The sequence below is a fragment of the Astyanax mexicanus genome, chromosome 3 (assembly GCF_023375975.1).
Source record: "Astyanax mexicanus isolate ESR-SI-001 chromosome 3, AstMex3_surface, whole genome shotgun sequence".
NCBI lineage: Eukaryota > Metazoa > Chordata > Actinopteri > Characiformes > Acestrorhamphidae > Astyanax > Astyanax mexicanus.
This window is the reverse complement of record NC_064410.1, coordinates 10081138-10105249: the sequence shown is the minus strand read 5'-3', so window position 1 is coordinate 10105249 and position 24112 is coordinate 10081138. Positions and strand designations below refer to the sequence as shown.

The following is a 24112-nucleotide window of genomic DNA, read 5'->3' as shown; positions in this document are numbered from 1 at the left end:
GAAATCCGTACGTCGTAACTTTTCGTAACGCATATTTTCGGAAAGAGCTCAATAAGTTCTACAGGTCCTCAATTGGTTTCATCTTCGTATTTCAAAAATTGCGACGTCCACGGGCGTGCAAAGTTCTGCCCATTCATTTTCAATGGGCAAAAAAACGCGTACTTACGAAGTTTTTACGAAAAACGTAAGTCCGATCGGAAAGCTGTATACAAGCCCACCATTCCCGATATGGACGCACGTTTTCTCTTTTGAACGAAGTCGATATTTCGAAAACTGCGGCACTAGTTAACCGGACAAAAAACAGGTGGAATAATAATAATAACTAGATTGCAGTTCCTGCAGAAACTGCGAGTGTGATTGCAGTGCTGGCTGGTATCTGCTAAGGTGTTGCTAAGGTGTTGCTATGGTATCCGGGGTGGTTGCTAAGATGTTGCTAGGTGGTTGCTAAGCTGTTGCTAGGCGGTTGCTAAGGTGTTGCTATGGTATCTGGGGTGGTTGCTAAGGTGTTGCTAGGTGGTTACTAGGTGGTTGCGAAGGTGTTGCTAGGTGGTTGCTAAGGTGTTGCTAGGCGGTTGCTAAGGTGTTGCTATGGTATTTGGGGTGGTTGCTAAGGTGTTGCTAGGTGGTTGCTAGGTGGTTGCTAGGTGGTTGCTAGGTGGTTGCTAAGGTGTTGCTAGGCGGTTGCTAAGGTGTTGCTATGGTATCCGGGGTGGTTGCTAAGGTGTTGCTAGGTGGTTGCTAGGTGGTTGCTAGGGTGTTGCTAGGCGGTTGCTAAGGTGTTGCTATGGTATCCGGGGTGGTTGCTAAGGTGTTGCTAGGTGGTTGCTAGGTGGTTGCTAGGGTGTTGCTAGGCGGTTGCTAAGGTGTTGCTATGGTATCCGGGGTGGTTGCTAAGGTGTTGCTAGTTGGTTGCTAGGTGGTTGCTAAGGTGTTGCTAGGCGGTTGCTAAGGTGTTGCTATGGTATCCGGGGTGGTTGCTAAGGTGTTGCTAGGTGGTTGCTAGGTGGTTGCTAAGGTGTTGCTAGGCGGTTGCTAAGGTGTTGCTATGGTATCCGGGGTGGGTGCTAGGGTGTTGCTAGGTGGTTGCTAGGTGGTTGCTAAGGTGTTGCTAGGCGGTTGCTAAGGTGTTGCTATGGTATCCGGGGTGGTTGCTAAGGTGTTGCTAGGTGGTTGCTAGGTGGTTGCTAGGGTGTTGCTAGGCGGTTGCTAAGGTGTTGCTATGGTATCCGGGGTGGTTGCTAAGGTGTTGCTAGGTGGTTGCTAGGCGGTTGCTAAGGTGTTGCTATGGTATCCGGGGTGGTTGCTAAGGTGTTGCTAAGTGGTTGCTATGCGGTTGCTAAGGTGTTGCTAGACGGTTGCTAAGGTCTTGCTATGGTATCCGGGGAGGTTGCTAAGGTGTTGCTAGGTGGTTGCTAGGTGGTTGCTAAGGTGTTGCTAGGCGGTTGCTAAGGTGTTGCTATGGTATCTGTGGTGGTTGCTATGGTGTTTCTAGGTGGTTGCTAGGTGATTTATATGCATAAATTAGATTAAATGGTGTTTGCACGTTGCTACGCAACGTGCAAATACATCAATCAGCTATGTACGCTAGGTTGCTCTGGCTGTTCGGGGGTGTCCAAACTTTTGACCCGTGGCTCCATTACACACAGTACTGGGGGGCCGGGGTGTCCAAACTTTTGACCCATGGCTCCATTACACACAGTACTTGGGGGGGCCGGGGTGTCCAAACTTTTGACCTAATGCTGTTTTATCCCATAGCTGCTCCATTACACACAGTACTGGAGTTCTAGCTACCTGTCCTTCGATCTAGCTGCCGTCCTCCGATTGGCCCCATTCATTCCAATGGGGCCACTTCGTACGACATTCGTACGAAATCCGTACGTCGTAACTTTTCGTAACGCATATTTTCGGAAAGAGCTCAATAAGTTCTACAGGTCCTCAATTGGTTTCATCTTCGTATTTCAAAAATTGCGATGTCCACGGGCGTGCAAAGTTCTGCCCATTCATTTTCAATGGGCAAAAAAACGCGTACTTACGAAGTTTTTACGAAAAACGTAAGTCCGATCGGAAAGCTGTATACAAGCCCACCATTCCCGATATGGACGCACGTTTTCTCTTTTGAACGAAGTCGTTATTTCGAAAACTGCGGCACTAGTTAACCGGACAAAAAACAGGTGGAATAATAATAATAACTAGATTGCAGTTCCTACAGAAACTGCGAGTGTGATTGCAGAGCTGACCGGGGTACCCAAACTTTTGACCAGTTGCTCCATTACACACAGTACTGGGGCTCTGGGGTGTCCAAACTTTTGACCCGTGGCTCCATTACACACAGTACTGGGGCTCTGGGGTGTCCAAACTTTTGACCGATAGCTCCATTACACACAGTACTGGGGGGCCGGGGTGTCCAAACTTTTGACCCGTGGCTCCATTACACACAGTGCTGGGGGGCCGGGGTGTCCAAACTTTTGACCCGCGGCTCCATTACACACAGTACTGGGGGGCCGGGGTGTCCAAACTTTTGACCTAATGGTGTTTTATCCCATAGCTGCTCCATTACACACAGTACTGGAGTTCTAGCTACCTGTCCTTCGATCTAGCTGCCGTCCTCCGATTGGCCCCATTCATTCCAATGGGGCCACTTCGTACGACAATTGTACGAAATCCGTACGACGTAACTTTTCGTAACGCATATTTTCGGAAAGAGCTCAATAAGTTCTACAGGTCCTCAATTGGTTTCATCTTCGTATTTCAAAAATTGCGACGTCCACGGGCGTGCAAAGTTCTGCCCATTCATTTTCAATGGTCAAAAAAACGCGTACTTACGAAGTTTTTACGAAAAACGTAAGTCCGATCGGAAAGCTGTATACAAGCCCACCATTCCCGATATGGACGCACATTTTCTCTTTTGAACGAAGTCGATATTTCGAAAACTGCGGCACTAGTTAACCGGACAAAAAACAGGTGGAATAATAATAAGAAACAGACTTAAGAAGATCAATACTGTGATTGCATTACTGCAATCACACTAATAATAATAATAATAATAAGAAGAATAAGACTTAAGAAGAACAATACTGTGATTGCATTACTGCAATCACACTAATAATAATAATAATAATAATAAGAAGAATAAGACTTAAGAAGAACAATACTGTGATTGCATTACTGCAATCACACTAACTAGATTGCAGTTCCTGCAGAAACTGCGAGTGTGATTGCAGTGCTGGCTGGTATCTGCTAAGGTGTTGCTAAGGTGTTGCTATGGTATCCGGGGTGGTTGCTAAGATGTTGCTAGGTGGTTGCTAAGCTGTTGCTAGGCGGTTGCTAAGGTGTTGCTATGGTATCTGGGGTGGTTGCTAAGGTGTTGCTAGGTGGTTACTAGGTGGTTGCGAAGGTGTTGCTAGGTGGTTGCTAAGGTGTTGCTAGGCGGTTGCTAAGGTGTTGCTATGGTATTTGGGGTGGTTGCTAAGGTGTTGCTAGGTGGTTGCTAGGTGGTTGCTAGGTGGTTGCTAGGTGGTTGCTAAGGTGTTGCTAGGCGGTTGCTAAGGTGTTGCTATGGTATCCGGGGTGGTTGCTAAGGTGTTGCTAGGTGGTTGCTAGGTGGTTGCTAGGGTGTTGCTAGGCGGTTGCTAAGGTGTTGCTATGGTATCCGGGGTGGTTGCTAAGGTGTTGCTAGGTGGTTGCTAGGTGGTTGCTAGGGTGTTGCTAGGCGGTTGCTAAGGTGTTGCTATGGTATCCGGGGTGGTTGCTAAGGTGTTGCTAGTTGGTTGCTAGGTGGTTGCTAAGGTGTTGCTAGGCGGTTGCTAAGGTGTTGCTATGGTATCCGGGGTGGTTGCTAAGGTGTTGCTAGGTGGTTGCTAGGTGGTTGCTAAGGTGTTGCTAGGCGGTTGCTAAGGTGTTGCTATGGTATCCGGGGTGGGTGCTAGGGTGTTGCTAGGTGGTTGCTAGGTGGTTGCTAAGGTGTTGCTAGGCGGTTGCTAAGGTGTTGCTATGGTATCCGGGGTGGTTGCTAAGGTGTTGCTAGGTGGTTGCTAGGTGGTTGCTAGGGTGTTGCTAGGCGGTTGCTAAGGTGTTGCTATGGTATCCGGGGTGGTTGCTAAGGTGTTGCTAGGTGGTTGCTAGGCGGTTGCTAAGGTGTTGCTATGGTATCCGGGGTGGTTGCTAAGGTGTTGCTAAGTGGTTGCTATGCGGTTGCTAAGGTGTTGCTAGACGGTTGCTAAGGTCTTGCTATGGTATCCGGGGAGGTTGCTAAGGTGTTGCTAGGTGGTTGCTAGGTGGTTGCTAAGGTGTTGCTAGGCGGTTGCTAAGGTGTTGCTATGGTATCTGTGGTGGTTGCTATGGTGTTTCTAGGTGGTTGCTAGGTGATTTATATGCATAAATTAGATTAAATGGTGTTTGCACGTTGCTACGCAACGTGCAAATACATCAATCAGCTATGTACGCTAGGTTGCTCTGGCTGTTCGGGGGTGTCCAAACTTTTGACCCGTGGCTCCATTACACACAGTACTGGGGGGCCGGGGTGTCCAAACTTTTGACCCATGGCTCCATTACACACAGTACTTGGGGGGGCCGGGGTGTCCAAACTTTTGACCTAATGCTGTTTTATCCCATAGCTGCTCCATTACACACAGTACTGGAGTTCTAGCTACCTGTCCTTCGATCTAGCTGCCGTCCTCCGATTGGCCCCATTCATTCCAATGGGGCCACTTCGTACGACATTCGTACGAAATCCGTACGTCGTAACTTTTCGTAACGCATATTTTCGGAAAGAGCTCAATAAGTTCTACAGGTCCTCAATTGGTTTCATCTTCGTATTTCAAAAATTGCGATGTCCACGGGCGTGCAAAGTTCTGCCCATTCATTTTCAATGGGCAAAAAAACGCGTACTTACGAAGTTTTTACGAAAAACGTAAGTCCGATCGGAAAGCTGTATACAAGCCCACCATTCCCGATATGGACGCACGTTTTCTCTTTTGAACGAAGTCGTTATTTCGAAAACTGCGGCACTAGTTAACCGGACAAAAAACAGGTGGAATAATAATAATAACTAGATTGCAGTTCCTACAGAAACTGCGAGTGTGATTGCAGAGCTGACCGGGGTACCCAAACTTTTGACCAGTTGCTCCATTACACACAGTACTGGGGCTCTGGGGTGTCCAAACTTTTGACCCGTGGCTCCATTACACACAGTACTGGGGCTCTGGGGTGTCCAAACTTTTGACCGATAGCTCCATTACACACAGTACTGGGGGGCCGGGGTGTCCAAACTTTTGACCCGTGGCTCCATTACACACAGTGCTGGGGGGCCGGGGTGTCCAAACTTTTGACCCGCGGCTCCATTACACACAGTACTGGGGGGCCGGGGTGTCCAAACTTTTGACCTAATGGTGTTTTATCCCATAGCTGCTCCATTACACACAGTACTGGAGTTCTAGCTACCTGTCCTTCGATCTAGCTGCCGTCCTCCGATTGGCCCCATTCATTCCAATGGGGCCACTTCGTACGACAATTGTACGAAATCCGTACGACGTAACTTTTCGTAACGCATATTTTCGGAAAGAGCTCAATAAGTTCTACAGGTCCTCAATTGGTTTCATCTTCGTATTTCAAAAATTGCGACGTCCACGGGCGTGCAAAGTTCTGCCCATTCATTTTCAATGGTCAAAAAAACGCGTACTTACGAAGTTTTTACGAAAAACGTAAGTCCGATCGGAAAGCTGTATACAAGCCCACCATTCCCGATATGGACGCACATTTTCTCTTTTGAACGAAGTCGATATTTCGAAAACTGCGGCACTAGTTAACCGGACAAAAAACAGGTGGAATAATAATAAGAAACAGACTTAAGAAGATCAATACTGTGATTGCATTACTGCAATCACACTAATAACTAGATTGCAGTTCCTACAGAAACTGCGAGTGTGATTGCAGTGCTGGCTGGTATCTGCTGTGGTGTTGCTAAGGTGTTGCTAAGTGGTTGCTAAGGTGTGGCTATGGTATCCGGGGTGGTTGCTAAGGTGTTGCTAAGTGGTTGCTAGGTGGTTGCTAAGGTGTTGCTAGGCGGTTGCTAAGGTGTTGCTATGGTATCTGGGGTGGTTGCTAGGTGGTTGCTAAGGTGTTGCTAGGCGGTTGCTAAGGTGTTGCTATGGTATCCGGGGTGGTTGCTAAGGTGTTGCTAGCTGGTTGCTAGGTGGTTGCTAAGGTGTTGCTAGGCGGTTGCTAAGGTGTTGCTATGGTATCCGGGGTGGTTGCTAAGGTGTTGCTAGGTGGTTGCTAGGTGGTTGCTAAGTTGTTGCTAGGCGGTTGCTAAGGTGTTGCTATGGTATCCGGGGTGGTTGCTAAGGTGTTGCTAGGTGGTTGCTAGGGTGTTGCTAGGCGGTTGCTAAGGTGTTGCTATGGTATCCGGGGTGGTTGCTAAGGTGTTGCTAGGTGGTTGCTAGGTGGTTGCTAGGGTGTTGCTAGGCGGTTGCTAAGGTGTTGCTATGGTATCCGGGGTGGTTGCTAAGGTGTTGCTAGGTGGTTGCTAGGTGGTTGCTAGGGTGTTGCTAGGCGGTTGCTAAGGTGTTGCTATGGTATCCAGGGTGGTTGCTAAGGTGTTGCTAGGTGGTTGCTAGGGTGTTCCTAGGCGGTTGCTAAGGTGTTGCTATGGTATCCGGGGTGGTTGCTAAGGTGTTGCTAGGTGGTTGCTAGGTGGTTGCTAGGGTGTTGCTAGGCGGTTGCTAAGGTGTTGCTATGGTATCCGGGGTGGTTGCTAAGGTGTTGCTAGGTGGTTGCTAGGTGGTTGCTAGGGTGTTGCTAGGCGGTTGCTAAGGTGTTGCTATGGTATCCGGGGTGGTTGCTAAGGTGTTGCTAGGTGGTTGCTAGGTGGTTGCTAGGGTGTTGCTAGGCGGTTGCTAAGGTGTTGCTATGGTATCCGGGGTGGTTGCTAAGGTGTTGCTAGGTGGTTGCTAGGGTGTTGCTAGGCGGTTGCTAAGGTGTTGCTATGGTATCCAGGGTGGTTGCTAAGGTGTTGCTAGGTGGTTGCTAGGTGGTTGCTAGGGTGTTGCTAGGCGGTTGCTAAGGTGTTGCTATGGTATCCGGGGTGGTTGCTAAGGTGTTGCTAGGTGGTTGCTAGGTGGTTGCTAGGGTGTTGCTAGGCGGTTGCTAAGGTGTTGCTATGGTATCTGGGGTGGTTGCTAAGGTGTTGCTAGATGGTTGCTAGGTGGTTGCTATGGTGTTGCTAGGCGGTTGCTAAGGTGTTGCTATGGTATCCAGGGTGGTTGCTATGGTGTTTCTAGGTGGTTGCTAGGTGATGTATATGCATAAATTTGATTAAATGGTGTTTGCACGTTGCTACGCAACGTGCAAATACATCAATCAGCTATGCACGCTAGGTTGCTCTGGCCGTTCGGGGGTGTCCAAACTTTTGACCCGTGGCTCCATTACACACAGTACTGGGGGGCCGGGGTGTCCAAACTTTTGACCCGTGGCTCCATTACACACAGTACTGGGGGGCCGGGGTGTCCAAACTTTTGACCTAATGCTGTTTTATCCCATAGCTGCTCCATACACTCACAGTACTGGAGTTCTAGCTACCTGTCCTTCGATCTAGCTGCCGTCCTCCGATTGGCCCCATTCATTCCAATGGGGCCACTTCGTACGACATTCGTACGAAATCCGTACGTCGTAACTTTTCGTAACGCATATTTTCGGAAAGAGCTCAATAAGTTCTACAGGTCCTCAATTGGTTTCATCTTAGTATTTCAAAAATTGCGACGTCCACGGACGTGCAAAGTTCTGCCCATTCATTTTCTATGGGCAAAAAAACGCGTACTTACGAAGTTTTTACGAAAAACGTAAGTCCGATCGGAAAGCTGTATACAAGCCCACCATTCCCGATATGGACGCACGTTTTCTCTTTTGAACGAAGTCGATATTTCGAAAACTGCGGCACTAGTTAACCGGACAAAAAACAGGTGGAATAATAATAATAAGAATAAGACTTAAGAAGAACAATACTGTGATTGCATTACTGCAATCACACTAACTAGATTGCAGTTCCTACAGAAACTGCGAGTGTGATTGCAGTGCTGGCTGGTATCTGCTATGGTGTTGCTAGGTGGTTGCTAAGGTGTTGCTAGGTGGTTGCTAAGGTGTTGCTATGGTATCCGGGGTGGTTGCTAAGGTGTTGCTAGGTGGTTGCTAGCTGGTTGCTAGGCGGTTGCTAAGGTGTTGCTATGGTATCCGGGGTGGTTGCTAAGGTGTTGCTAGGTGGTTGCTAGGTGGTTGCTAAGGTGTTGCTAGGCGGTTGCTAAGGTGTTGCTAGGCGGTTGCTAAGGTGTTGCTATGGTATTTGGGGTGGTTGCTAAGGTGTTGCTAGGTGGTTGCTAGGTGGTTGCTAAGGTGTTGCTAGGCGGTTGCTAAGGTGTTGCTATGGTATCCGGGGTGGTTGCTAAGGTGTTGCTAGGTGGTTGCTAGGTGGTTGCTAAGGTGTTGCTAGGCGGTTGCTAAGGTGTTGCTATGGTATCTTGGGTGGTTGCTAAGGTGTTGCTAGGTGGTTGCTAGGTGGTTGCTAGGGTGTTGCTAGGCGGTTGCTAAGGTGTTGCTATGGTATCCGGGGTGGTTGCTAAGGTGTTGCTAGGTGGTTGCTAAGTGGTTGCTAGGGTGTTGCTAGGCGGTTGCTAAGGTGTTGCTATGGTATCCGGGGTGGTTGCTAAGGTGTTGCTAGGTGGTTGCTAGGTGGTTGCTAGGGTGTTGCTAGGCGGTTGCTAAGGTGTTGCTATGATATCCGGGGTGGTTGCTAAGGTGTTGCTAGGTGGTTCCTAGGTGGTTGCTAAGGTGTTGCTAGGCGGTTGCTAAGGTGTTGCTATGGTATCCGGGGTGGTTGCTAAGGTGTTGCTAGGTGGTTGCTAGGTGGTTGCTAAGGTGTTGCTAGGCGGTTGCTAAGGTGTTGCTATGGTATCCGGGGTGGTTGCTAAGGTGTTGCTAGGTGGTTGCTAGGGTGTTGCTAGGCGGTTGCTAAGGTGTTGCTATGGTATCCGGGGTGGTTGCTAAGGTGTTGCTAGGTGGTTGCTAGGGTGTTGCTAGGCGGTGTCTAAGGTGTTGCTATGGTATCCGGGGTGGTTGCTAAGGTGTTGCTAAGTGGTTGCTAGGTGGTTGCTAAGGTGTTGCTAGGCGGTTGCTAAGGTGTTGCTATGGTATCCGGGGTGGTTGCTAAGGTGTTGCTAGGTGGTTGCTAGGTGGTTGCTAGAGTGTTGCTAGGCGGTTGCTAAGGTGTTGCTATGGTATCCGGGGTGGTTGCTAAGGTGTTGCTAGGTGGTTGCTAGGTGGTTGCTAGGGTGTTGCTAGGCAGTTGCTAAGGTGTTGCTATGGTATCCGGGGTGGTTGCTAAGGTGTTGCTAGGTGGTTGCTAGGGTGTTGCTAGGCGGTTGCTAAGGTGTTGCTATGGTATCCGGGGTGGTTGCTAAGGTGTTGCTAGGTGGTTGCTAGGTGGTTGCTAGGGTGTTGCTAGGCGGTTGCTAAGGTGTTGCTATGGTATCCGGGGTGGTTGCTAAGGTGTTGCTAGGTGGTTGCTAGGTGGTTGCTAGGGTGTTGCTATGGTATCCAGGGTGGTTGCTAAGGTGTTGCTAGGTGGTTGCTAGGTGGTTGCTACGGTGTTGCTAGGCGGTTGCTAAGGTGTTGCTATGGTATCCGGGGTGGTTGCTAAGGTGTTGCTAGGCGGTTGCTAAGGTGTTGCTATGGTATCCGGGGTGGTTGCTAAGGTGTTGCTAGGTGGTTGCTAGGTGGTTGCTAGGGTGTTGCTAGGCGGTTGCTAAGGTGTTGCTATGGTATCCGGGGTGGTTGCTAAGGTGTTGCTAGGTGGTTGCTAGGTGATTTATATGCATAAATTTGATTAAATGGTGTTTGCACGTTGCTACGCAACGTGCAAATACATCAATCAGCTATGCACGCTAGGTTGCTCTGGCCGTTCGGGGGTGTCCAAACTTTTGACCCGTGGCTCCATTACACACAGTACTGGGGGGCCGGGGTGTCCAAACTTTTGACCCGTGGCTCCATTACACACAGTACTGGGGGGCCGGGGTGTCCAAACTTTTGACCTAATGCTGTTTTATCCCATAGCTGCTCCATTACACACAGTACTGGAGTTCTAGCTACCTGTCCTTCGATCTAGCTGCCGTCCTCCGATTGGCCCCATTCATTCCAATGGGGCCACTTCGTACGACAATCGTACGAAATTCGTACGACGTAACTTTTCGTAACGCATATTTTCAGAAAGAGCTCAATAAGTTCTACAGGTCCTCAATTGGTTTCATCTTCGTATTTCAAAAATTGCGACGTCCACGGGCGTGCAAAGTTCTGCCCATTCATTTTCAATGGGCAAAAAAACGCGTACTTACGAAGTTTTTACGAAAAACGTAAGTCCGATCGGAAAGCTGTATACAAGCCCACCATTCCCGATATGGACGCACGTTTTCTCTTTTGAACGAAGTCGATATTTCGAAAACTGCGGCACTAGTTAACCGGACAAAAAACAGGTGGAATAATAATAATAATAATAATAATAATAATAATAATAAGAAGAAGAAGAAGAAGAAGAACTAGATTGCAGTTCCTACAGAAACTGCGAGTGTGATTGCAGTGCTGGCTGGTATCTGCTATGGTGTTGCTAAGGTGTTGCTATGGTATCCGGGGTGGTTGCTAAGGTGTTGCTAGGTGGTTGCTAAGGTGTTGCTAGGCGGTTGCTAAGGTGTTGCTATGGTATCCGGGGTGGTTGCTAAGGTGTTGCTAGGTGGTTGCTAGGTGGTTGCTAGGGTGTTGCTAGGGTGTTGCTAAGGTGTTGCTATGGTATCCGGGGTGGTTGCTAAGGTGTTGCTAGGTGGTTGCTAGGGTGTTGCTAGGCGGTTGCTAAGGTGTTGCTATGGTATCCGGGGTGGTTGCTAAGGTGTTGCTAGGTGGTTGCTAGGGTGTTGCTAGGCGGTTGCTAAGGTGTTGCTATGGTATCCGGGTGGTTGCTAAGGTGTTGCTAGGTGGTTGCTAGGTGGTTGCTAGGGTGTTGCTAGGCGGTTGCTAAGGTGTTGCTATGGTATCCAGGGTGGTTGCTATGGTGTTGCTAAGTGGTTGGTAGGTCACTCCTAAGCAGTTGCTAGGTGGTTGCTAAGGTGTTGCTATGGTATCCGGGGTGGTTGCTAAGGTGTTGCTAGGCGGTTGCTAAGGTGTTGCTATGGTATCCGGGGTGGTTGCTAAGGTGTTGCTAGGTGGTTGCTAGGGTGTTGCTAGGCGGTTGCTAAGGTGTTGCTATGGTATCCGGGGTGGTTGCTAAGGTGTTGCTAGGTGGTTGCTAGGTGGTTGCTAGGCGGTTGCTAAGGTGTTGCTATGGTATCCGGGGTGGTTGCTAAGGTGTTGCTAAGTGGTTGCTAGGTGGTTGCTAAGGTGTTGCTAGGCGGTTGCTAAGGTGTTGCTATGGTATCCAGGGTGGTTGCTAAGGTGTTGCTAGGTGGTTGCTAGGGTGTTGCTAGGCAGTTGCTAAGGTGTTGCTATGGTATCCGGGGTGGTTTCTAAGGTGTTGCTAGGTGGTTGCTAGGTGGTTGCTAGGGTGTTGCTAGGCGGTTGCTAAGGTGTTGCTATGGTATCCAGGGTGGTTGCTAAGGTGTTGCTAGGTGGTTGCTAGGTTGTTGCTAGGGTGTTGCTAGGCGGTTGCTAAGGTGTTGCTATGGTATCCGGGGTGGTTGCTAAGGTGTTGCTAGGTGGTTGCTAAGGTGTTGCTAGGCGGTTGCTAAGGTGTTGCTATGGTATCCGGGGTGGTTGCTAAGGTGTTGCTAGGTGGTTGCTAGGTGGTTGCTAAGGTGTTGCTAGGCGGTTGCTAAGGTGTTGCTATGGTATCCGGGGTGGTTGCTAAGGTGTTGCTAGGTGGTTGCTAGGGTGTTGCTAGGCGGTTGCTAAGGTGTTGCTATGGTATCCGGGGTGGTTGCTAAGGTGTTGCTAGGCGGTTGCTAAGGTGTTGCTATGGTATCCGGGGTGGTTGCTAAGGTGTTGCTAGGTGGTTGCTAGGTGGTTGCTAGGGTGTTGCTAGGCGGTTGCTAAGGTGTTGCTATGGTATCCAGGGTGGTTGCTAAGGTGTTGCTAGGTGGTTGCTAGGTGATTTATATGCATAAATTTGATTAAATGGTGTTTGCACGTTGCTACGCAACGTGCAAATACATCAATCAGCTATGCACGCTAGGTTGCTCTGGCCGTTCGGGGGTGTCCAAACTTTTGACCCGTGGCTCCATTACACACAGTACTGGGGGGCCGGGGTGTCCAAACTTTTGACCCGTGGCTCCATTACACACAGTACTGGGGGGCCGGGGTGTCCAAACTTTTGACCTAACGCTGTTTTATCCCATAGCTGCTCCATTACACACAGTACTGGAGTTCTAGCTACCTGTCCTTCGATCTAGCTGCCGTCCTCCGATTGGCCCCATTCATTCCAATGGGGCCACTTCGTACGACAATCGTACGAAATCCGTACGTCGTAACTTTTCGTAACGCATATTTTCGGAAAGAGCTCAATAAGTTCTACAGGTCCTCAATTGGTTTCATCTTCGTATTTCAAAAATTGCAACGTCCACGGGCGTGTAAAGTTCTGCCCATTCATTTTCAATGGGCAAAAAAACGCGTACTTACGAAGTTTTTACGAAAAACGTAAGTCCGATCGGAAAGCTGTATACAAGCCCACCATTCCCGATATGGACGCACGTTTTCTCTTTTGAACGAAGTCGATATTTCGAAAACTGCGGCACTAGTTAACCGGACAAAAAACAGGTGGAATAATAATAATAAGAAGAAGAAGAAGAATAAGACTTAAGAAGAACAATACTGTGATTGCATTACTGCAATCACACTAATAAGACTTAAGAAGATCAATACTGTGATTGCATTACTGCAATCACACTAATAATAATAATAATAATAATAATAAGAATAAGACTTAAGAAGAACAATACTGTGATTGCATTACTGCAATCACACTAATAATAATAATAATAATAATAAGAAGAATAAGACTTAAGAAGAACAATACTGTGATTGCATTACTGCAATCACACTAACTAGATTGCAGTTCCTACAGAAACTGCGAGTGTGATTGCAGTGCTGGCTGGTATCTGCTATGGTGTTGCTAGGTGGTTGCTAAGGTGTTGCTAGGTGGTTGCTAAGGTGTTGCTATGGTATCCGGGGTGGTTGCTAAGGTGTTGCTAGGTGGTTGCTAGGTGGTTGCTAGGCGGTTGCTAAGGTGTTGCTAGGCGGTTGCTAAGGTGTTGCTATGGTATTTGGGGTGGTTGCTAAGGTGTTGCTAGGTGGTTGCTAGGTGGTTGCTAAGGTGTTGCTAGGCGGTTGCTAAGGTGTTGCTATGGTATCCGGGGTGGTTGCTAAGGTGTTGCTAGGTGGTTGCTAGGTGGTTGCTAGGTGGTTGCTAGGGTGTTGCTAGGCAGTTGCTAAGGTGTTTGCCATGGTATCTTGGGTGGTTGCTAAGGTGTTGCTAGGTGGTTGCTAGGTGGTTGCTAGGGTGTTGCTAGGCGGTTGCTAAGGTGTTGCTATGGTATCCGGGGTGGTTGCTAAGGTGTTGCTAGGTGGTTGCTAGGTGGTTGCTAAGGTGTTGCTAGGCGGTTGCTAAGGTGTTGCTATAGTATCCGGGGTGGTTGCTAAGGTGTTGCTAGGTGGTTGCTAGGTGGTTGCTAAGGTGTTGCTAGGCGGTTGCTAAGGTGTTGCTATGGTATCCGGGGTGGTTGCTAAGGTGTTGCTAGGTGGTTGCTAGGTGGTTGCTAAGGTGTTGCTAGGCGGTTGCTAAGGTGTTGCTATGGTATCCGGGGTGGTTGCTAAGGTGTTGCTAGGTGGTTGCTAGGTGGTTGCTAAGGTGTTGCTAGGCGGTTGCTAAGGTGTTGCTATGGTATCCGGGGTGGTTGCTAAGGTGTTGCTAGGTGGTTGCTCGGTGGTTGCTAGGGTGTTGCTAGGCGGTTGCTAAGGTGTTGCTATGGTATCCGGGGTGGTTGCTAAGGTGTTGCTAGGTGGTTGCTAGGTGGTTGCTAAGGTGTTGCTAGGCGGTTGCTAAGGTGTTGCTATGGTATCCGGGGTGGCTGCTAAGGTGTTGCTAGGTGGTTGCTAAGGTGTTGCTAGGTGGTTGCTAAGGTGTTGCTATGGTATCCGGGGTGGTTGCTAAGGTGTTGCTAGGTGGTTGCTAAGGTGTTGCTAGGTGGTTGCTAAGGTGTTGCTATGGTATCTGTGGTGGTTGCTATGGTGTTTCTAGGTGGTTGCTAGGTAATGTATATGCATAAATTAGATTAAATTTTGACCCGTGGCTCCATTACACACAGTACTGGGGGGCCGGGGTGTCCAAACTTTTGACCCGTGGCTCCATTACACACAGTACTGGGGGGCCGGGGTGTCCAAACTTTTGACCTAATGCTGTTTTATCCCATAGCTGCTCCATTACACACAGTACTGGAGTTCTAGCTACCTGTCCTTCGATCTAGCTGCCGTCCTCCGATTGGCCCCATTCATTCCAATGGGGCCACTTCGTACGACATTCGTACGAAATCCGTACGTCGTAACTTTTCGTAACGCATATTTTCGGAAAGAGCTCAATAAGTTCTACAGGTCCTCAATTGGTTTCATCTTCGTATTTCAAAAATTGCGACGTCCACGGGCGTGCAAAGTTCTGCCCATTCATTGTCAATGGGCAAAAAAACGCGTACTTACGAAGTTTTTACGAAAAACGTAAGTCCGATCGGAAAGCTGTATACAAGCCCACCATTCCCGATATAGACGCACGTTTTCTCTTTTGAACGAAGTCGATATTTCGAAAACTGCGGCACTAGTTAACCGGACAAAAAACAGGTGGAATAATAATAATAACTAGATTGCAGTTCCTACAGAAACTGCGAGTGTGATTGCAGTGCTGGCTGGTATCTGCTATGGTGTTGCTAGGTGGTTGCTAAGGTGTTGCTAGGTGGTTGCTAAGGTGTTGCTATGGTATCCGGGGTGGTTGCTAAGGTGTTGCTAGGTGGTTGCTAGGCGGTTGCTAAGGTGTTGCTATGGTATCCGGGGTGGTTGCTAAGGTGTTGCTAGGTGGTTGCTAGGTGGTTGCTAAGGTGTTGCTAGGCGGTTGCTAAGGTGTTGCTATGGTATTTGGGGTGGTTGCTAAGGTGTTGCTAGGTGGTTGCTAGGTGGTTGCTAAGGTGTTGCTAGGCGGTTGCTAAGGTGTTGCTATGGTATCCGGGGTGGTTGCTAAGGTGTTGCTAGGTGGTTGCTAGGTGGTTGCTACGGTGTTGCTAGGTGGTTGCTAAGGTGTTGCTATGGTATCCGGGGTGGTTGCTAAGGTGTTGCTAGGTGGTTGCTAGGGTGTTGCTAGGCGGTTGCTAAGGTGTTGCTATGGTATCTGGGGTGGTTGCTAAGGTGTTGCTAGGTGGTTGCTAGGTGGTTGCTAGGGTGTTGCTAGGCGGTTGCTAAGGTGTTGCTATGGTATCCGGGGTGGTTGCTAAGGTGTTGCTAGGTGGTTGCTAGGTGGTTGCTAAGGTGTTGCTAGGCGGTTGCTAAGGTGTTGCTATGGTATCCGGGGTGGTTGCTAAGGTGTTGCTAGGTGGTTGCTAGGTGGTTGCTAAGGTGTTGCTAGGCGGTTGCTAAGGTGTTGCTATGGTATCCGGGGTGGTTGCTAAGGTGTTGCTAGGTGGTTGCTAGGGTGTTGCTAGGCGGTTGCTAAGGTGTTGCTATGGTATCCGGGGTGGTTGCTAAGGTGTTGCTAGGTGGTTGCTAAGGTGTTGCTAGGCGGTTGCTAAGGTGTTGCTATGGTATCCGGGGTGGTTGCTAAGGTGTTGCTAGGTGGTTGCTAGGCGGTTGCTAAGGTGTTGCTATGGTATCCGGGGTGGTTGCTAAGGTGTTGCTAAGTGGTTGCTATGCGGTTGCTAAGGTGTTGCTAGGCGGTTGCTAAGGTGTTGCTATGGTATCCGGGGAGGTTGCTAAGGTGTTGCTAGGTGGTTGCTAGGTGGTTGCTAAGGTGTTGCTAGGCGGTTGCTAAGGTGTTGCTATGGTATCTGGGGTGGTTGCTAAGGTGTTGCTAGGTGGTTGCTAGGTGGTTGCTAGGGTGTTGCTAGGCGGTTGCTAAGGTGTTGCTATGGTATCCGGGGTGGTTGCTAAGGTGTTGCTAGGTGGTTGCTAGGTGGTTGCTAAGGTGTTGCTAGGCGGTTGCTAAGGTGTTGCTATGGTATCCGGGGTGGTTGCTAAGGTGTTGCTAGGTGGTTGCTAGGTGGTTGCTAAGGTGTTGCTAGGCGGTTGCTAAGGTGTTGCTATGGTATCCGGGGTGGTTGCTAAGGTGTTGCTAGGTGGTTGCTAGGTGGTTGCTAGGGTGTTGCTAGGCGGTTGCTAAGGTGTTGCTATGGTATCCGGGGTGGTTGCTAAGGTGTTGCTAGGTGGTTGCTAAGGTGTTGCTAGGCGGTTGCTAAGGTGTTGCTATGGTATCCGGGGTGGTTGCTAAGGTGTTGCTAGGTGGTTGCTAGGCGGTTGCTAAGGTGTTGCTATGGTATCCGGGGTGGTTGCTAAGGTGTTGCTAAGTGGTTGCTATGCGGTTGCTAAGGTGTTGCTAGGCGGTTGCTAAGGTGTTGCTATGGTATCCGGGGAGGTTGCTAAGGTGTTGCTAGGTGGTTGCTAGGTGGTTGCTAGGGTGTTGCTAGGCGGTTGCTAAGGTGTTGCTATGGTATCCGGGGTGGTTGCTAAGGTGTTGCTAGGTGGTTGCTAGGGTGTTGCTAGGTGGTTGCTAAGGTGTTGCTATGGTATCCGGGGTGGTTGCTAAGGTGTTGCTAGGTGGTTGCTAGGGTGTTGCTAGGCGGTTGCTAAGGTGTTGCTATGGTATCCGGGGTGTTTGCTAAGGTGTTGCTAGGTGGTTGCTAGGTGGTTGCTAGGGTGTTGCTAGGCGGTTGCTAAGGTGTTGCTATGGTATCCGGGGTGGTTGCTAAGGTGTTGCTAGGTGGTTGCTAGGGTGTTGCTAGGGGGTTGCTAAGGTGTTGCTATGGTATCTGGGGTGGTTGCTAAGGTGTTGCTAGATGGTTGCTAGGTGGTTGCTATGGTGTTGCTAGGCGGTTGCTAAGGTGTTGCTATGGTATCCGGGGTGGTTGCTATGGTGTTTCTAGGTGGTTGCTAGGTGATGTATATGCATAAATTTGATTAAATGGTGTTTGCACGTTGCTACGCAACGTGCAAATACATCAATCAGCTATGCACGCTAGGTTGCTCTGGCCGTTCGGGGGTGTCCAAACTTTTGACCCGTGGCTCCATTACACACAGTACTGGGGGGCCGGGGTGTCCAAACTTTTGACCCGTGGCTCCATTACACACAGTACTGGGGGGCCGGGGTGTCCAAACTTTTGACCTAACGCTGATTTATCCCATAGCTGCTCCATTACACACAGTACTGGAGTTCTAGCTACCTGTCCTTCGATCTAGCTGCCGTCCTCCGATTGGCCCCATTCATTCCAATGGGGCCACTTCGTACGACATTCGTACGAAATCCGTACGTCGTAACTTTTCGTAACGCATATTTTCGGAAAGAGCTCAATAAGTTCTACAGGTCCTCAATTGGTTTCATCTTAGTATTTCAAAAATTGCGACGTCCACGGGCGTGCAAAGTTCTGCCCATTCATTTTCAATGGGCAAAAAAACGCGTACTTACGAAGTTTTTACGAAAAACGTAAGTCCGATCGGAAAGCTGTATACAAGCCCACCATTCCCGATATGGACGCACGTTTTCTCTTTTGAACGAAGTCGATATTTCGAAAACTGCGGCACTAGTTAACCGGACAAAAAACAGGTGGAATAATAATAATAATAATAATAACTAGATTGCAGTTCCTGCAGAAACTGCGAGTGTGATTGCAGTGCTGGCTGGTATCTGCTAAGGTGTTGCTAGGTGGTTGCTAAGGTGTTGCTAGGTGGTTGCTAAGGTGTTGCTATGGTATCCGGGGTGGTTGCTAAGATGTTGCTAGGTGGTTGCTAGGTGGTTGCTAAGGTATTGCTAGGCGGTTGCTAAGGTGTTGCTATGGTATCCGGGGTGGTTGCTAAGGTGTTGCTAGGTGGTTGCTAGTTGGTTGCTAGGTGGTTGCTAGGCGGTTGCTAGGCGGTTGCTAAGGTGTTGCTATGGTATCCGGGGTGGTTGCTAAGGTGTTGCTAGGTGGTTGCTAGGCGGTTGCTAAGGTGTTGCTATGGTATCCGGGGTGGTTGCTAAGGTGTTGCTAAGTGGTTGCTAGGTGGTTGCTAAGGTGTTGCTAGGCGGTTGCTAAGGTGTTGCTATGGTATCCAGGGTGGTTGCTAAGGTGTTGCTAGGTGGTTGCTAGGGTGTTGCTAGGCGGTTGCTAAGGTGTTGCTATGGTATCCAGGGTGGTTGCTAAGGTGTTGCTAGGTGGTTGCTAGGTGGTTGCTAGGGTGTTGCTAGGCGGTTGCTAAGGTGTTGCTATGGTATCTGTGGTGGTTTCTATGGTGTTTCTAGGTGGTTGCTAGGTGGTTGCTAAGGTGTTGCTAGGCGGTTGCTAAGGTGTTGCTATGGTATCCGGGGTGGTTGCTAAGGTGTTGCTAAGTGGTTGCTATGCGGTTGCTAAGGTGTTGCTAGGCGGTTGCTAAGGTGTTGCTATGGTATCCGGGGAGGTTGCTAAGGTGTTGCTAGGTGGTTGCTAGGTGGTTGCTAAGGTGTTGCTAGGCGGTTGCTAGGGTGTTGCTAGGCGGTTGCTAAGGTGTTGCTATGGTATCCAGGGTGGTTGCTAAGGTGTTGCTAGGTGGTTGCTAGGGTGTTGCTAGGCGGTTGCTAAGGTGTTGCTATGGTATCCAGGGTGGTTGCTAAGGTGTTGCTAGGTGGTTGCTAGGGTGTTGCTAGGCGGTTGCTAAGGTGTTGCTATGGTATCCGGGGTGGTTGCTAAGGTGTTGCTAGGTGGTTGCTAGGTGGTTGCTAAGGTGTTGCTAGGCGGTTGCTAAGGTGTTGCTATGGTATCCGGGGTGGTTGCTAAGGTGTTGCTAGGTGGTTGCTAGGTGGTTGCTAAGGTGTTGCTAGGCGGTTGCTAAGGTGTTGCTATGGTATCCGGGGTGGTTGCTAAGGTGTTGCTAGGTGGTTGCTAGGTGGTTGCTAGGGTGTTGCTAGGCGGTTGCTAAGGTGTTGCTATGGTATCCGGGATGGTTGCTAAGGTGTTGCTAGGTGGTTGCTAGGTGGTTGCTAGGGTGTTGCTAGGCGGTTGCTAAGGTGTTGCTATGGTATCCGGGGTGGTTGCTAAGGTGTTGCTAGGTGGTTGCTAGGTGGTTGCTAGGGTGTTGCTAGGCGGTTGCTAAGGTGTTGCTATGGTATCCGGGGTGGTTGCTAAGGTGTTGCTAGGTGTTTGCTAGGTGGTTGCTAAGGTGTTGCTAGGCGGTTGCTAAGGTGTTGCTATGGTATCCGGGGTGGTTGCTAAGGTGTTGCTAGGTGGTTGCTAGGTGGTTGCTAAGGTGTTGCTAGGTGGTTGCTAGGTGATGTATATGCATAAATTAGATTAAATGGTGTTTGCACGTTGCTACGCAACGTGCAAATACATCAATCAGCTATGCACGCTAGGTTGCTCTGGCCGTTCGGGGGTGTCCAAACTTTTGACCCGTGGCTCCATTACACACAGTGCTGGGGCTCTGGGGTGTCCAAACTTTTGACCCGTGGCTCCATTACACACAGTACTGGGGGGCCGGGGTGTCCAAACTTTTGACCTAATGCTGTTTTATCCCATAGCTGCTCCATACACTCACAGTACTGGAGTTCTAGCTACCTGTCCTTCGATCTAGCTGCCGTCCTAGCTGCCGTCTAGCTGCCGTCCATTCATTCCTATGGGGCCACTTCGTACGACAATCGTACGAAATCCGTACGTCGTAACTTTTCGTGACGCATATTTTCGGAAAGAGCTCAATAAGTTCTACAGGTCCTCAATTGGTTTCATCTTCGTATTTCAAAAATTGCGACGTCCACGGGCGTGCAAAGTTCTGCCCATTCATTTTCAATGGGCAAAAAAACGCGTACTTACGAAGTTTTTACGAAAAACGTAAGTCCGATCGGAAAGCTGTATACAAGCCCACCATTCCCGATAAGGACGCACGTTTTCTCTTTTGAACGAAGTCGATATTTCGAAAACTGCGGCACTAGTTAACCGGACAAAAAACAGGTGGAATAATAATAATAATAAGAAGAATAAGACTTAAGAAGAACAATACTGTGATTGCATTACTGCAATCACACTAATAACTAGATTGCAGTTCCTGCAGAAACTGCGAATGTGATTGCAGTGCTGGCTGGTATCTGCTAAGGTGTTGCTAAGGTGTTGCTAAGGTATCCGGGGTGGTTGCTAAGATGTTGCTAGGTGGTTGCTAAGCTGTTGCTAGGCGGTTGCTAAGGTGTTGCTATGGTATCTGGGGTGGTTGCTAAGGTGTTGCTAGGTGGTTACTAGGTGGTTGCGAAGGTGTTGCTAGGTGGTTGCTAAGGTGTTGCTAGGCGGTTGCTAAGGTGTTGCTATGGTATTTGGGGTGGTTGCTAAGGTGTTGCTAGGTGGTTGCTAGGTGGTTGCTAGGTGGTTGCTAAGGTGTTGCTAGGCGGTTGCTAAGGTGTTGCTATGGTATCCGGGGTGGTTGCTAAGGTGTTGCTAGGTGGTTGCTAGGTGGTTGCTAGGGTGTTGCTAGGCGGTTGCTAAGGTGTTGCTATGGTATCCGGGGTGGTTGCTAAGGTGTTGCTAGGTGGTTGCTAGGTGGTTGCTAGGGTGTTGCTAGGCGGTTGCTAAGGTGTTGCTATGGTATCCTGGGTGGTTGCTAAGGTGTTGCTAGTTGGTTGCTAGGTGGTTGCTAAGGTGTTGCTAGGCGGTTGCTAAGGTGTTGCTATGGTATCCGGGGTGGTTGCTAAGGTGTTGCTAGGTGGTTGCTAGGTGGTTGCTAAGGTGTTGCTAGGCAGTTGCTAAGGTGTTGCTATGGTATCCGGGGTGGTTGCTAGGGTGTTGCTAGGTGGTTGCTAGGTGGTTGCTAAGGTGTTGCTAGGCGGTTGCTAAGGTGTTGCTATGGTATCCGGGGTGGTTGCTAAGGTGTTGCTAGGTGGTTGCTAGGTGGTTGCTAGGGTGTTGCTAGGCGGTTGCTAAGGTGTTGCTATGGTATCCGGGGTGGTTTCTAAGGTGTTGCTAGGCGGTTGCTAAGGTGTTGCTATGGTATCCGGGGTGGTTGCTAAGGTGTTGCTAGGTGGTTGCTAGGCGGTTGCTAAGGTGTTGCTATGGTATCCGGGGAGGTTGCTAAGGTGTTGCTAGGTGGTTGCTAGGTGGTTGCTAAGGTGTTGCTAGGCGGTTGCTAAGGTGTTGCTATGGTATCTGTGGTGGTTGCTATGGTGTTTCTAGGTGGTTGCTAGGTGATTTATATGCATAAATTAGATTAAATGGTGTTTGCACGTTGCTACGCAACGTGCAAATACATCAATCAGCTATGCACGCTAGGTTGCTCTGGCCGTTCGGGGGTGTCCAAACTTTTGACCCGTGGCTCCATTACGCACAGTACTGGGGGGCCGGGGTGTCCAAACTTTTGACCCATGGCTCCATTACACACAGTACTGGGGGGCCGGGGTGTCCAAACTTTTACACCTAATGCTGTTTTATCCCATAGCTGCTCCATTACACACAGTACTGAAGTTCTAGCTACCTGTCCTTCGATCTAGCTGCCGTCCTCCGATTGGCCCCATTCATTCCAATGGGGCCACTTCGTACGACATTCGTACGAAATCCGTACGTCTTAACTTTTCGTAACGCATATTTTCGGAAAGAGCTCAATAAGTTCTACAGGTCCTCAATTGGTTTCATCTTCGTATTTCAAAAATTGCGACGTCCACGGGCGTGCAAAGTTCTGCCCATTCATTTTCAATGGGCAAAAAAACGCGTACTTACGAAGTTTTTACGAAAAACGTAAGTCCGATCGGAAAGCTGTATACAAGCCCACCATTCCCGATATGGACACACGTTTTCTCTTTTGAACGAAGTCGATATTTCGAAAACTGCGGCACTAGTTAACCGGACAAAAAACAGGTGGAATAATAATAATAACTAGATTGCAGTTCCTACAGAAACTGCGAGTGTGATTGCAGTGCTGGCTGGTATCTGCTATGGTGTTGCTAAGGTGTTGCTATGGTATCCGGGGTGGTTGCTAAGGTGTTGCTAGGTGGTTGCTAGGGTGTTGCTAGGCGGTTGCTAAGGTGTTGCTATGGTATCCGGGGTGGTTGCTAAGGTGTTGCTAGGTGGTTGCTAGGTGGTTGCTAAGGTGTTGCTAGGCGGTTGCTAAGGTGTTGCTATGGTATCCGGGGTGGTTGCTAAGGTGTTGCTAGGTGGTTGCTAGGTGGTTGCTAGGGTGTTGCTAGGCGGTTGCTAAGGTGTTGCTAGGTGGTTGCTAGGTGGTTGCTAGGGTGTTGCTAGGCGGTTGCTAAGGTGTTGCTATGGTATCCGGGGTAGTTGCTAAGCTGTTGCTAGGTGGTTGCTAGGTGGTTGCTAGGGTGTTGCTAGGCGGTTGCTAAGGTGTTGCTATGGTATCCGGGGTGGTTGCTAAGGTGTTGCTAGGTGGTTGATAGGTGGTTGCTAAGGTGTTGCTAGCCGGTTGCTAAGGTGTTGCTATGGTATCCGGGGTGGTTGCTAAGGTGTTGCTAGGTGGTTGCTAGGGTGTTGCTAGGCGGTTGCTAAGGTGTTGCTATGGTATCTGGGGTGGTTGCTAAGGTGTTGCTAGGTGGTTGCTAGGGTGTTGCTAGGCGGTTGCTAAGGTGTTGCTATGGTATCCGGGGTGGTTGCTAAGGTGTTGCTAGGTGGTTGCTAGGTGGTTGCTAGGGTGTTGCTAGGCGGTTGCTAAGGTGTTGCTATGGTATCCGTGGTGGTTGCTAAGGTGTTGCTAAGTGGTTGCTAGGTGGTTGCTAAGGTGTTGCTAGGCGGTTGCTAAGGTGTTGCTATGGTATCCGGGGTGGTTGCTAAGGTGTTGCTAGGTGGTTGCTAGGTGGTTGCTAGAGTGTTGCTAGGCGGTTGCTAAGGTGTTGCTATGGTATCCAGGGTGGTTGCTAAGGTGTTGCTAGGTGGTTGCTAGGTGGTTGCTAGGTGGTTGCTAGGGTGTTGCTAGGCGGTTGCTAAGGTGTTGCTACGGTATCCGGGGTGGTTGCTAAGGTGTTGCTAGGTGGTTGCTAGGTGGTTGCTAGGGTGTTGCTAGGCGGTTGCTAAGGTGTTGCTATGGTATCCAGGGTGGTTGCTAAGGTGTTTCTAGGTGGTTGCTAGGTTGTTGCTAGGCGGTTGCTAAGGTGTTGCTATGGTATCCGGGGTGGTTGCTAAGGTGTTGCTAGGTGGTTGCTAGGTGGTTGCTAAGGTGTTGCTAGGCGGTTGCTAAGGTGTTGCTATGGTATCCGGGGTGGTTGCTAAGGTGTTGCTAGGTGGTTGCTAGGTGGTTGCTAGGTGGTTGCTAGGCGGTTGCTAAGGTGTTGCTATGGTATCCGGGGTGGTTGCTAAGGTGTTGCTAAGTGGTTGCTATGCGGTTGCTAAGGTGTTGCTAGGCGGTTGCTAAGGTGTTGCTATGGTATCCGGGGAGGTTGCTAAGGTGTTGCTAGGTGGTTGCTAGGTGGTTGCTAAGGTGTTGCTAGGCGGTTGCTAAGGTGTTGCTATGGTATCTGTGGTGGTTGCTATGGTGTTTCTAGGTGGTTGCTAGGTGATTTATATGCATAAATTAGATTAAATGGTGTTTGCACGTTGCTACGCAACGTGCAAATACATCAATTAGCTATGCACGCTAGGTTGCTCTGGCCGTTCGGGGGTGTCCAAACTTTTGACCCGTGGCTCCATTACACACAGTACTGGGGGGCCGGGGTGTCCAAACTTTTGACCCATGGCTCCATTACACACAGTACTGGGGGGCCGGGGTGTCCAAACTTTTGACCTAATGCTGTTTTATCCCATAGCTGCTCCATACACTCACAGTACTGGAGTTCTAGCTACCTGTCCTTCGATCTAGCTGCCGTCCTCCGATTGGCCCCATTCATTCCAATGGGGCCACTTCGTACGACATTCGTACGAAATCCGTACGTCGTAACTTTTCGTAACGCATATTTTCGGAAAGAGCTCAATAA

General features: G+C 49.4%; 1 long non-coding RNA gene across 1 annotated transcript in view; it reads left to right on the top strand.

The window, feature by feature from the left end:
* LOC125799351 (uncharacterized) overlaps window positions 1-24112 on the top strand; it is a 68437-nt gene that overhangs the window by 28875 nt on the left and 15450 nt on the right. Inside the window, exon 2 of the long non-coding RNA XR_007438265.1 lies at window positions 18685-18706. This is a non-coding gene — a long non-coding RNA (uncharacterized LOC125799351). The remainder of the gene's footprint in view (window positions 1-18684; window positions 18707-24112) is intronic.